Raw genomic sequence first — 14,818 nt, 5'->3', positions numbered from 1 at the left:
CTCCACAGCTTTCAGGGAAGAGTTGCCAAGAGTCCTTGCCCAGTGTTCACGGCTATATTTGTTCATTCTATTACAATACATACTTTGCTTCTCCTAGTGATTTTACTTTTATCTGTGTAGCAAATCATGCAAAAACATAGAGATATTTCAGTGCAGTAGATAACAAAGAAATTGAGATTATGTAAATTGGACATTTTCTTTTCTTCCTCAAGAAAACAAAATATTTACATGCCTGTTCATTAAAAATTGTCCAGAGGAAATTTGCAAGATTGCCATTTCCTAACCTCTGCATTTTCTTAGTGATTCAAGGTGACAATTACCATATATCCAGTAAACAATGATGTGAAATATTAGCACAGGTGCATAATCTCTCAACTATTCCACAGAGTCTATATATATTCCAATGATTATTTTTGAAAAACTGGTTACCTTTCAAAGTGTCATTACGTTTATTCAATGCACTCCTTTGTATAGTTAGTGTAGTAGTAACAAAATAAAACACTGAGTTGGCCAGCTTATAAAATTGTGAACTATTGTATTATTAATGGAGTTTAACAGATGAGTGCATACTAGGCCCTGATATCTATGTGGCCATGTCAGCAAAGAGAAGAGAATCTGACTTCTGCTCTTATGTCAATCCAACTAATAAGGAATTGAAGCACCTGAATTAAACAATTTGCAACCTGTCAAAACTTAGCAAGATCAAGCATTTAAACCAAACTGAAAGTTTTTAGGGGAAATTTATTATTATAGTATTTTTAGTAACTGAAAGTTGAAAACAAAGTAAAACGAACCTCTTTCTTAATAGAAGATTCTGGATTGGGAGCATTTCACTAATGGGGACTTTCACTTCAGGTACACCATTGAAGGATAACTTTCCTGTGGGCATATGACTTATGGATACAGTCTTATTCCCTTATATTCACATTTTTTTTAATGAAAGTTATATATAAGCATTGCATACTGAAAGATCTAAGGAATAATCAATCAACCAAACAAAAGTCCACATGAATGATGCAAGTAATTAAATGAACTAAAGAATTTGACTGTAAAATATGAGGATGTTCTATATTACAGTTGGGGAAAGTCAAGACTCTTAGCTTTTCTATTTAAGGATGTTTCCTATGTAAATTTCCACCTAAGCTATCACAGAAAGCTGTGCATCAGGGAAGGGCAGATAAACTAAGGAGACTCAGAAGAGGTCTCTTCTCCTGAGTAGCATGGCTGGTGCCTACATTTGTTTCATATCCTATCTGCCTCCTTTCTGAAGCTCAGGTTCATAAAGTGGGCATGGGATTACCAGACTATTTGAGCTATTGAACATGAAAATTAGGTTCAGGAAAGAAGATTCCAAGTGTTCCACCAGTGATAGGACGGAAACATTCCTCTCCAGAGGTAATAACACCATCACTAATTAAATACTTTCCAGCTTACTTTCATACATCTAATGCAATATTTATATCTCCAACATAGCTAAAATAGATATCATAAAGTACTTACCATGTGACTAAGAAGACTGGCAATTATAACTTTATGAAAGAATTCTTCATGTACTTATATTAAAAGAATGCCTACTTTGTTTGCTCTGAGCTTAGCCAATCTAAATTTAACTTCTTTCTTCACTAACAATATTTTCTTATTAGAGGAAAATTCTATTTCCAATAGACCCCTCTACTGGAAAATATGGATTCGCAATGTGAAAGTCCACAGTTAACATATATAGTACGTGTACCTTTCTTAAAGGAAGTTTCCCACACAACTTGGTCTCTGTCAACAGGCCACAAAAAATAACATAGTGTTAATTAAGTTTAAAAATGTTCTTTCCATTTTAAGACTAATTAGCATATAGCACTTTCATCAGGTTTATTGAAAATTTATACCAGAGAATTAGCTTCACGGAACATTGCTTCATGGCAGAGAAAACCCCTCCTCCCATAAATCTCCAAATGCAAAGCATGGATTTAATTAGTTGTTATCTAATAGAATAAACTTAGAATGTTTTAATTCCTACCACTTATTTTCATCTTCCATGTTAAAGATGTCTAGTATTTTACTTCTATTTTTTTAAAAAAGAATTCCCCTCAAATTAGTCTTCATGCCATAGAGGTTTATGAGGATGGCTTCAACTGCTGTGTTCTGAATTGACAGCAGTATTTCCAGGGAGAAGCAGTCAGGGTTGCAATAGGAAGCTATTGCAAAATTCCAGGTCAGGGATAATGGTGGCATGGACCAAGATAAAAACATTGGAGGTGGTTAAATGTATTTGGATTAGGGATATATTTACCAGGTAGGCCTAATAGGTTTTACTAATTAGATACACAGTATGTGAGACAGAAAGAAGTCAAGCATGAACCTAAGGTTTTTTGGCCTGAGTAAGGGGAAGGATGATATTAGGGAATTGGGAAAGACTGAAGAGAATGGTGATGGGAGTTGGGAAGGTGAAGCACAGTGGCTGGGAATATGCTAAGTGTATTATGCCTCTGCTCAATGTCTAGTAGACATACTAAAACTTTAATTTTGGGAGTTGCCAGTAAGTAGGTGGGATTTTAAATTATGAGTCTAAGTGACAGTAAGGGTGAAGCAATAATCAACTTCTGTGAATCAAGAGACTGACCAATAATAGCTGAAGTCAGCAATTATAAACCTCTATCAAGGAGTTCTGCTAAAAAGAGAGCATTATAAGGGGGGAATTTGAAGGTAAAGAGAATTCTTTTTTTGTTTGTTTTTTTGAGATGGAGTGTCACTCTGTCATGCAGGTTGGAGTGCAGTGGCAAAATCTCAGTTCACTGCAACCTCTACCTCCCGGGTTCAAGCAATTCTCCTGCCTCAGCCTCCTGATTAGCTGGGATTATAGGTGCATGCCACCACGTCAGGCTAATTTTCATATTTTTAGTAGAGACAGGGTTTCACCATGTTGGCCAGGCTGGTCACAAACTCCTGACTTCAAGTGATTCACCTGCCTTGGCCTCCCAAAGTGCTGAAATTATAGGCGTGAGCCCCTGCACCTGGCCAAGAATCCCTTTTTAATTGGTTGAGATATATGAGTATATTTGATGCTGATGAGCACGATTCAGTAGATAGGAAAAGCTGATGTTGCAGGAGTGAGAGAAGATAACTGAGTCGATGACAAGAAATGGGACAGGTGCACATGGGCAGGAAGGAGTAGGGATGGTGGGGCTTTTCCCTATGTAGCAGCATGGTTAGTACATCTTCAGCAAGAGAATAGAAAGAATGTGTATGTACACATGCTGGCAAGTGGGTAAACACAGTTAAGAGAGCTTGTGTCCAATCTCTTCTAATTACTTCCCTTTCCTATTAAATCATCAATTGAGGTTTAAGTGATTGACGTATGTCTCATGCCATAAAGAGGAAGAAGTTTGAGGGTGGTTGAGAAGGTATGAAATTTCCTCCAGAGGACAAAAAAGTAAATAATTGGGGAATGGTTGTAAAATTTGATGGAAACCAATTGCATCCTATTTGAGGTTAGTTTTCCAGAATTTGATGTGAGATCAGTTAGCATAATAGGATGTCTTTGTCTGTATGCAATAAGCACCACACATGCTGGAGCTGACCAAGGAAGTAGTGGATTTAGCCATGACTGGGCTATTGCCACATGTGTACAAATAAAGAAGATCATGAAAGGTAAGGCTTATGGATAATGTATTGAGTCGACTGCTCCATTGTGAAACTTAGAATATGTAAAAGGTAAATTGAGAACATGACGGGGCTGAGATATAGTGCAAATATGGTAAGATCAATGGAGTGTGGGTTCTGACTGGGTTGAAGGATTATTGAAGCTGAGATACCAGTGGGAAAATAGAACGTTGCAAGCAGAATTCGATCATTTAAAAGTGAGATGATGGAAGGTTTACAACTGTTATAATGATGAGATGAGGAAAAAAGTGAGAGAATTTCTGAGGTAAGGTTGTAGACAGGTCTCTTGAAGAAGAAGTTACTAAAGAAGAGAGATGCCAAGGTATTCAAATCATCAGGAACAAAGAGCACAGTAGTGTTGGACAGGCTGAAAGAGAGACAGTGTTCTAGGAATAAAAGTTACTTCAGGGAGCAACAGACAACAGCTATTGAGTGCCTACAATGAGCCAGACACTAATCTATGCAAATAATGACTCTTTTAAACCTCGCACAACTCTATAAGGTATTATCATTATCATCATTTTTCAGTCTATGAAATTGGGGTGCAAACAGCTTCAATACTTTACTGAAAGTCACACAGCTAACAGGTTGAACTCATATTTGATCCCAAGCTGTCTGTATCCCTAATTATATTCTTAAACCACTCTGCTATGTTTCACTGAACAAGTGAGGAATGACTCATGTGTTGTGTTAGACTGAAGAAGGGGTTATAGCAGGTGGGATATTTTATGGCGTGATACATACATCTGGGAAGACTGGCTTGTGTCAGTGAGGAGCAAGGAGCCCCTGCAGCTTGGAAAATATAATAAACTAGTATCTGACTCCTTCCTGGAAAATTCAAAAGTGCATATATAAGGAGCTATCTGCTCTGAAAGAAGCAGTAAAAAAAGAGGTGACTAAATCCCTCTGAATGTTCTCCTAGAATTTTTCAGTGTAATGATGCCTAAATATTCGTCATTTATCAGATTTCGTCCACGTACTCTAAGAGTTGATGTGAGATTCACATACAGCATGCCCCATAGGGCCATCCAAAAGGACTCCAGAAGTAGTTAATGAAGAGGCAGAGAGAGCATCACTCATAGTACGATTGCAGGTGACTGGGGGTGGAGGTAGGGTTTCTGATTAATCATAAAAGTAGCCCAGAAGGGAAAGCATGAGTTCTAAATCTCAGCTAGGCATAGAGGGACTGAAGGTGCCAGGCAAGTCAGAACCTTCCTGCCCCAGTTCCCCGTAGCTTTCATTTGTCCCTCCAACTCCCTTCCCAGGAAACAGAAACCACACAGTAGGAGGTGGAAAGAAGCCAACCACAATCCCTGCCCAGATATAGGCTTTGCACCTGCAGCAGGCTTGGGCTTTGAATGAAAACTAAGTGTCAATTATTCCATGTGAATGCACATTCTAACTTTGGAAATAATTTTAAGTGAATAAAATTTATCTAAAATTAATCAGAAAAGACATAGAATGGCTCACATTTTCAATGAACGTGAGGGAACAACTTCCCTTACTGAAATAAACAATGAAGGGACATGAGAGAAAAAAGGTGCTATATGATTCCACCTCTGAGTCCTGCCTCGTCTCCATACTAGTTACACTAGTCTGTTTCCACTCTTGTCTTCTTACCACCCATCCTCACCCAGTCATCAGAGGGAAGTTTAAAACAGAAAACATATGACAAAGCTAAATTCAGCACTGGTATTTCATTGTACTTAGGAAAAAGTTTAAACTCTTTACTGCAGCCTACAAGGCCATACATGATTTAACCCCTACCTACCCCTCCTCATCTTCTACCACTCTTCTCCTTTCTTTAGAACTTGCTAAGTTCTTTTTCCTCTTAGGCCTTTGCACTTAACTGTTTCCATCTTCCAGAATGTTTTCTCCCAAGATCTCTATGGAGGTGGTCCTCTAAGTCATTGGTTTCTGTTCGAATGACAACTTCTAAGTGTGTTTCTTTGACCTCTTGGTCTAAAGAAGCTATCACTGCTAGTTATTTTCTCTCAGATCTCCCTGCCGATTTCCTTCATAATATAAGCACTATTTGAAATTATTTTATTCACTTGTTTCCTTTTTGCTTGTTTGTGTTCCCCCCTCCAATTAGAATGCAAAAATCTATAAAATCAGAGGCATTTTAATCTTATTTACTATTACATCCCCAGTTTCAGAGCTTTGCTTAACACATAGTAGTTGCTCAAAAAAACAGTATGCAAAAAAACTCCATAGATTTTAATTTCAAATATTATACTGTATATAATAATTTAATGGTATTTGCGAAGAAAAAAATCTATGTTGGCACAGAAAACTTTCCAATGGAACAATTTAGAAAGTATTGGAGCTAGTCTTTCAGCAGAGAAGCATAGTGAGGAAGCTGGCTAGAAATCATACTCCTGAGTAATGCTTTGACATGACAAGTTACATTAGTGTGTCACTAATGTGGGTTCAATCAGGGAACCAAAATGACTACGAACTATGAGATGAGGGATTTGCTATAGAAATTAGATCCTCCTTAATGAATGTCTGAATGGAAGAATTGGGAAGTTAGAGAAGTCACAAATCAGTTAGTCTAAGAAACCAAGCATATTCAGACACCTACATGGAGCTGAGTAATGGAAGGGGAGGGAGAAGTCTCTGGGAAAAGCCTAGGGGTCTGCTTCCAAGTACCCTGGTGATGGAAATGCAGCCTTTATTGGTCAGCAAAATCAGCAGCTGGCAACATTTCTAGCTGTGGAGCGGAGGACAGTTTAAAGAACAAGCTGGAACCCATCAGTTTATCCTCACTCAGTCTGCCACCACAGTCTCAGATCTCATGACAGGACTGTCATCCCAACCTTCAGAGATCAATGGACACTGGTTTCCTTCTACCAAACAAATCTCATGCAAGTACCACTTTTAGCCAACTCTAACCCAGAATATTAAGGGAAGGGGATTCTGCAAAGCATAGGTACAGCTTAGCCAAGTGAATCACAGGCAGACACCTCACAGTTAGTTAGGACTCATTTTAGTTGCAAGAAATGGAAACTCAACACCAACTAGATAAATTTATTATAAAGGTTCTGTAGGTATCTCTTAAAACACACATATAGGAAAGATTGTTATGGAATTAGAAATCCCTCTATCCATCTCTAACCTTTGTTAGAGTATGTTTCTACTCAGGTGACTTCTGTCTTTCTGAAAACAAACAAACAAACACAAAAACTACCTTCTTCTACTTTTTATTTCATTGGAGGTAAACAGGTAAGCCACAGGAGAAGCAACTGAGTACTCTCTATCTTCCTCTTTTTCAAATTCTCAGGGAAAAACCTTTGATTTTCCCAGGTTACCTAGATACCAACCATTAATCCAGCCAACTCTAGCCATTGAGAGGGATCAGTGTATAAAACTGATGTCAGGGACCCATGACTAAGAGATAATACTCAGAAAATGAGCAAAAATGTTATAAGTGTCCAAAAAGATTAGATAAGTACATGTTAACACATGAATGTTGCTGTGAATATTGCATTCATTATTAAATATAGTTCTATATCTAATAAGAATATGGTTATGAGCCTTTTTGTAGTTTTCAGGAAAGTAAATAAGAATTACAAATTTACATTCTGTTCCTCCCTCCATAAATAGATAGTGATAATAAATATTTTCAATTAAAAGAGAAAAAAACACAACTAGGCTTCAAATTAAGGTAAATACACCTGAGGTCCCAAAATGGAATAGAGTAGTAAGTGGAGCTGAAGCCGCAAACCAGATGCGCTTCTGATTCAGAAAAAGACGGGGTTGGAAGAATCTGAGGAATAACAAACAGCAAAGTGTCCTGTGTTACCAGGGAGACCAGGCTAACTGATTGAAACCAGTGACTGGTATGATGAAGCTCCCTGTTTTAAAAAGAAATCTGAAAAAAAGTCTACTTCCTGGGTTAGATATTCTATGAATGTTACCTAAGGAGGTGGGAGGACAAGACAGAAATATCTCCATGACAGGACCTAAAGAAATATACCAGCTGGCTTCAAGACTAATTATCATGGTGCAGCTGAAACAAAGTCTCTTTCTGAACCGCAGTCCTCTGGGAGGCAGTTCAAAGCAACAGGTAATATGGTAACAGAGATTTAATAAAGAAGGTAGTGGGAAGAGGTAAAGGAGGCTCATTTCCTATTTAAATGAGCTTAAACCCCAAACTTACATGAACAAAAAATGTAGTTCTTAGAAAGACAGCTAACAAAATTAATTCAAAATCTAATGCAGATAAAATGAAATAAAAAACAATAGAAAAGAGGCATAAAGCTTTTAAATTAATAATAAAATAATTAAAGAAATAATAATATTCAAGAAAGGAATAAGAAATACCAAAATCAAACAAGCAAACCATAAAACAAAAATTAATAAAAATATATATTAGCCTTCTGGGAAAGAGGTTACCACAAATTTAGCAAATAATCACCCAAACATTTATTATCTCAAAGTTGCTATGGTCCAGGAGGCTAGTTGCAGCATATCTGTCTCCTCTGCTAAGGGTCTCCCACATTGTAATCAAGGTGTTAGACAAGGCTGTGGTGTCCTCAGAGTTTTGGGGACCTCATCAAAGTGCATATGGTCACTGGCAAAATGTATTTCCTTGTAGCTGTGGAAATCATGGCAAGTTGTTTCTTCAAGCCTCAGAGAAGAGCAACCCCACTGCCCCCATCTATGACCTCTGGACCCTCTTTAAAACTGTTTAGTTAGGACAGGCCCACCCAGGATAATCTCCCTTTGGATTACTCTAAAGTCAATAGATTAAGGACTGTGACTACAGCTGCAACTCTCTTTGCTTTTGCTATATAACAAAACGTAATCATAGGAATAATATTCCATCACCTCTGTAGAACTGAATTGGTTAGAAGCAAGTTACAGGCCCCACCTACATCGAAAGGAAGAGGCTTATATACAAACATGGACATGGACCACAGAAATGACCTTAGATTTCTAATCATCACAATATAAAAATAAACAGGCAAATAGAAATTTTGGCTAAAAAAAAAAATGTAACCATTGTAGGATAAAACAAATGTTGAAAGATAGAATAAAATCTAGCCTGGACACAGTGGCAGACAGATAGAAGAGAAGAGATTAAGTGGATAATAGTACTAGATATCACCTATAGTGCAGCATAGAGTCACAAAGTGATTTAAACAGAAACCAAATAAAGGAGCACTTAAGAGTCATAGAGAATAGAGGAGTTCTAACATCAGAGTTCAGGTTTTTTTAAGTGGTAGAGACACAAAATTTTGAAGATTAAATGAGTGAGAATTTTTCCAAGTGGAAAGTAGGAAGGAGACACTACTTCTGAAATTCAAAGCGTTCTAGCAAGATAAATGAAAACAAACCCACACCTAATTGCACCATTGTGAAATGTAAAAGTATTAAGGATAAGGAGATAATCGCAAAAGCTATCACAGGGAAAAATGATTATGAACAGAAGAATGAGGATTATTCTGACAGGGTATGTCCCATCAGAAGCAATATATAATAAAGTAATATTAAAATACTGAGAAAAAACAACTGTCAGCTTAAAATTTTAAATCCAGGTAATAAAAATCTGATCAGATATTCAAAGATGAGAGTTTAAGCTCCAGACTCACAGTGAAAGGCTGTTGGAGTGACATTTCCCAAACATTTTAAAATCATGGCATACTTAGAAAATCATCATGAGAGTGAACAAACAAGGCTATGCTCAGCTGGAAGCACTAGGTCACCTAAAAATCACTGGTTCACCTTTAGGCCTAAGGAGATCAATATTTAAACATCCAGTGTGCTGAGAAACACCAATTAGGAATTATTAAAGGTTATATATAATAAAAGAAAATTGTGCCCTGAAGAAAAGGTAAGTAAAAACAACAGTGAACAGATAAAATAATAAAAGCATGCTTCAAACTGTAATTAACTATTGATTTTTAAATGAAATAGTTTATTAAGTATTTTTAATAATAACACTATTGCTCTAAATAGCAATAGCAATGTGAATGTATGCATGGGTTCACACGGAATTAGGTAAGTTAAACTTTATTAAGATCTTTGTGGTATGTTTGTAAGAGAGAAACACTAAATGAATGTAGGCTTCATTAGAAAAATATTTAATTACTCATGTAAAAACAATTAAGTGAAACCTTGCCCAAAATAGAAATTGAACCTGCACAGGATAAAAAAAGAAATTTCCTTATAAAAAGAAATTCTGTAAACCTGCACAGGAAATAAAAAGAAATTTTTTAAAGTTATTCCAAAGAAGAAAAGAAATGAAAATGAATACTTAGAAAAAATTACAAAATAAAATGGCAGCAATAAGTCTAAAAATGTTAATATATACAATAAAATATAAGTGTATCTTTAAAAAATGAAAGTCTAAAATACAGCAAGACACCAAAATTGAGCTGAAAACCGTTTAAAAGACTAAAAGGCATAAGTAAGGAAAATTGCCAAAATTAATATCAGACCAAATAGAATTTAAAGCCAAAAACCATCATAGCAACAAAGAAGGAAATAACACACAAGACCAAGGAATAAACACAGAAGACATTAATTGTCATGTTATTTTTTTTAAGTCTAAAAGTTCCTACCTCAATAATTCATGGAATTTCAAGAAGAGACTGACAAGACCACTCTTATAATGATAGACTTTAATGTGCGAATACCATAATCTGATAACTCCAACCTATGTAAAAAATGAAAGCATCACAACAATAAGACATATCTACATCATATGTCACCTGACATAAAGCACAGAGACAATGACAAGATCAAGATCATTTCAGTGGTATTCCAGCCCCAAATGCATAACCTGAACTTAATCATGGAAACATCAGACAAACCTGAAATGAAGGTCAGTCTACCAAATAACTGGCCAGGATTCTTTAAAAGTAACAAACCGTCAGCTGGGAGAGAATATTTACAAACCATATATTCAATGAGCAACTTATATATGGAATAAAGAGCTATTTTTAAATTGTTCTTTAAGTTTTGGGGTACATGTGCAGATCATACAGGATTTTTGCATAGGTACATACATGACAATGTGGTTTGCTGCCTCCACCCCCGCCCCATCACCTATATCTGGCATTTCTCCCCATGTTACCACTCCTAAACCTCCCCACCCCACCCCTGCTGTCCCTCACCTAGTCCCCCCCAACAGACCCCAGTGAATGACACTCTCCTCCCTGTGTCCATATGTTCTCATTGTTCAACACTCGCCTATGAGTGAGAACATACCGTTTTTGATTTTCTGTTCTTATGTCAGTTTGCTGAGAATGATGGTTTCCAGATTCATCCATGTCTCTATGAAGGACATGAACTCATCCATTTTTATGGCTGTATGGTATTCCACAGTGTATATTTGCCACACTTTCCTTGTCCAGTCTATCATCAATGGGCATTTGGGTTGGTTCCAGGTCTTGCTATTGTAAACAGTGCCACAATGAACATACCTCTTCATGTGTCTTTATAATAGAACGATTTAAATCCTTTGGGCATATACCCAGCAATGGGATTGCTGGGTCAAATGGTATTTCTATTTCTAGGTCCTTGAGAAATCTCCACACTGTCTTCCACAATGGTTGAGCTAATTTACACTCCCACCAACAGTGCAAAAGAGTTCCTATTTCTCCATATCCTCTCCAGCATCTGTTGTCTCCAGATTTTTTAATGATCGCCATTCTAACTGGTGTGAGGTGGTATCTCAATGTGGTTTTGATTTGCATTTCTCTAATGACCAGTGATGATGAGCATTTTTTCATGTTTCTTGGCCCATAAATGTCTTCTTTTGAAAAGTGTCTGTTCATATCTTTTGCCCACTTTTTGATGGGTTTGTTTGTGTGTTTCTGTTTTAGTTCTTTGTAGATCCTGGATATTAGCCCTTTGTCAGATGGGTAGCTTGCAAAAATTTTTTCCCATTCTGTTGGTTGCCAGTTCACTCTAATGATTGTGTCTTTTGCTGTACAGAAGCCCTGGAATTTCATTAGATCCCATTTGTCTATTTTAGCTTTTGTCGCCATTGCTTTTGGTGTTTTAGTCATGAAGTCCTTGCCTATGCCTATGTCCTAAATGGTTTTGCCAAGTTTTCTTCTAGGGTTTTTATTGTGTTAGGTCTTATGTTTAAGTCTTTAATCCATCTGGAGTTAATTCCAGTGTAAGATGTCAGGAAGGAGTCCAGTTTCAGCTTTCTGCACACTGCTAGCCAGTTATCCCAATACCATTTATTAAACAGGGAATCCTTTCCCCATTGTTTGTTTTTGTCAGGTTTGTCAAAGATTAGATGGTTGTAGATGTGTGGCATTGCCTCCAAGGCCTCCGTTCTGTTCCATTGGTCTATATTTCTGTTTTGGTACCAGTATCATGCTGTTTTGATTACTGTGGCCTTGCAGTATTGTTTGAAGTCAGGTAGCATTTTTTGCTTAGGATTGTCTTGGCTATGCAGGCTCTCTTTTGGTTCCATATGAAGTTTAAGGTGGTATTTTCCAGTTCTGTGAAGAGGGTCATTGGTAGCTTGATGCGGATAGCATTGAATCTATAAATTACTTTGGGCAGTATGGCCATTTTCATGATATTGATTCTTCCTAACCATGAGCATGGATTAGTTTTCCATCTGTTGTGTCCTCTCTTATTTTCTTAAGCATTGGTTTGTAGTTCTCCTTGAAGAGGTCCTTCACATTATTTGTTAGTTGGATTCCTAGGTACTTTATTCTCTTTGTGGCAGTTGTGAATGGGAGTTCATTCTTGATTTGGCTCTCTGTTAGTCTGTTATTTGGGTATAGGAATGCTTGTGGTTTCTGCACATTGATTTTGTATCCTGAGACTTTGCTGAAGTTGCTTATCAGTTTCAGGAGATTTTGGACTGAGACAATGGGGTCTTCTAAATATACAATCATGTCGTCCACAAATAGAGACAATTTGACTTCCTCTTTTCCTAATTGAATACACTTCACTTCTTTTTTCTTGCCTGATTGCTCTGGCTAGAACTTCCAATACTATATTGAATAGGAGTGGTGGGAGAGAGCATCCTTGTCCAGTGCCAGACTTCAAAGGGAATTCTTCCAGCTTTTGCCCATTCAGTATGATATTGGCTGTGGGTCTGTAATAAATAGCTTTTATTATTTTGAGATATGTTCCTTTGATACCTAGCTGATTGAGAGTTTTTTGCATAAAGGCTGTGGAATTTTGTTGAAAGCCTTCTCTGCATCTCTTGAGATAATCATGTGATTTTTGTCTTTGTTTCTGTTTATGTGATGGATTACATTTATAGACTTGTGTATGTTGAACCAGCCTTGCATCCCAGGGATGAAGCCTACCTGATCACGATGGATAAGCTTTTTGATGTGCTGTTGCAATTGGTTTGCCAATATTTTATTAAAGATTTTGCATATATGCTCATCGTGGATATTGGCCTGAAATTTTCATTTTTGTTGAGTCTCTGCCAGGTTTTGATATCAGGATGATGTTGGTCTCATAAAATGACTTGGGAAAGATTCCCTCTTTTTGTATTGTTTGGAATAGTTTCAGAGGAGTGGTTCCAGCTCCTCTTTGTATGTCTGATAGAATTCAGCTGTGAACTCATCTGGAAATGGACTTTTTTTGGTTGTTAGGCTATTAATTGGTGCTTCAAATTCAGCCCTTGTTATTGGTCTATTCAGAATTTCAACTTCTTCCTGGTTTAGACTTGGGAGGGTGCAAGTGTTCAGGAATTTATTAATTTCTTCCAGGTTTACTGGTTTATGTGCATAGAGTTCTTTGTAGTAATCTCTGATGGTAGTTTGTATTTGCTGTGTAATCAGTGGTGATATCCCCTTTATTGTTTTTTATATGATCTATTTGATTCTTCTCTCTTTTTTTTTTATTATTAATCTGGCTACTAGTCTATTTTGTTGATCTTTTCAAAAAAACCAGCTCCTGGATTTACTGAGTTTTTGAAGGGTTTTTTCTGTCTCTATCTCTTTCAGTTCTGCTCTGATCTTAGTTATTTCTTGTCTTCTGCTAGCTTTCGAGTTTTTTTGATCTTGCTCCTCTAGCTCTTTCAATTTTGATGACAGGGTGTCAATTTTAGATCTTTCCTCACTTCTCATGTGGGCATTTAGTGGTATAAATTTCCCTCTAGACACTGCATTAAATGTATCCCAGAGATTCTGGTACCTTGTGCCTTTGTTCACGTTGGTTTCAAAGAACATCTTTATTTCTGCCTTCATTTCACTGTTTATCCAGTCAATATTCAGGAGTCAGTTCAGTTTCCATGAAGCTGTGCAGTTCTGAGTTAGTTTCTTAGTCCTGAGTTCTAATTTGATTGCACTGTGGTCTGAGAGACTGTTTGTTATTATTTCCGTTCTTTTGCATTTGCTGAGAAGTGATTTACTTCCAATTATGTGGTCAATTTCAGAGAGATGTGATGTGGTGCTTAAAAGAATGTATATTCTGTGGATTCGGGGTGGAGAGTTCTGTAGATGTCTATAAAGAATGTTTTTATGCTTTGGTGACAATAGAGACTGCAACAATAATTTTATTACTGAGAGTACAGAACTACCCCCATTTAACCACAATTAACATTAACATAACAGTTAACATTATTAAGTATTTGTAGGAATTGTTGGGATGTCTTGATGCTGCTATGTGCCCGAGACAGAATGTGATGGCTGATGACAACTATTCCTCTTCTGGTTTCTACAAGGAGAGCTAGACTAAATATCAGGAATAACCTTGTCCCTTGAAATCCAACAATAAGAAAATAACCCCCCTAGAATGAGCAAAAGATTTGAATACATAGTTCCCCAAATTAAATATATGATGGCAAACAAGCACCTGAAAAGAAGTTAGAAATCATTTATCATGAGAAAAATGCAAATTAAGACCAGAATGAGATACAGAAGAGACAATAATCAGAATGGCTAACAATTATAATAATAAATAAAAGATAATGTTGAGTGCTGACAAGGAAGCAGAGTAACTGGAATCCTTATACACTGCAAAATGCTAACAGTCACTCTGGAAAACAATCTGACATATTCTTATAATTTAAAATATGCACTTATCTTTGGTATTTGCCTTGGAGAAATGAAAATGTATGCTCACACAAAAACCTGTTCAATAATATTTGTAGGAGCATATTCATAATAACCAGTACTGAAAACAACCTAAATATCTTGCAGTAGCTTACAGGATAAACCAACTG

Source organism: Sapajus apella, unplaced genomic scaffold, assembly GCF_009761245.1.
Source record: "Sapajus apella isolate SASKATOON/1434 unplaced genomic scaffold, GSC_monkey_1.0 scaffold64, whole genome shotgun sequence".
Lineage (NCBI taxonomy): Eukaryota > Metazoa > Chordata > Mammalia > Primates > Cebidae > Sapajus > Sapajus apella.
The sequence above is the reverse complement of the archived record's forward strand: the minus strand, read 5'-3'. Positions refer to the sequence as shown.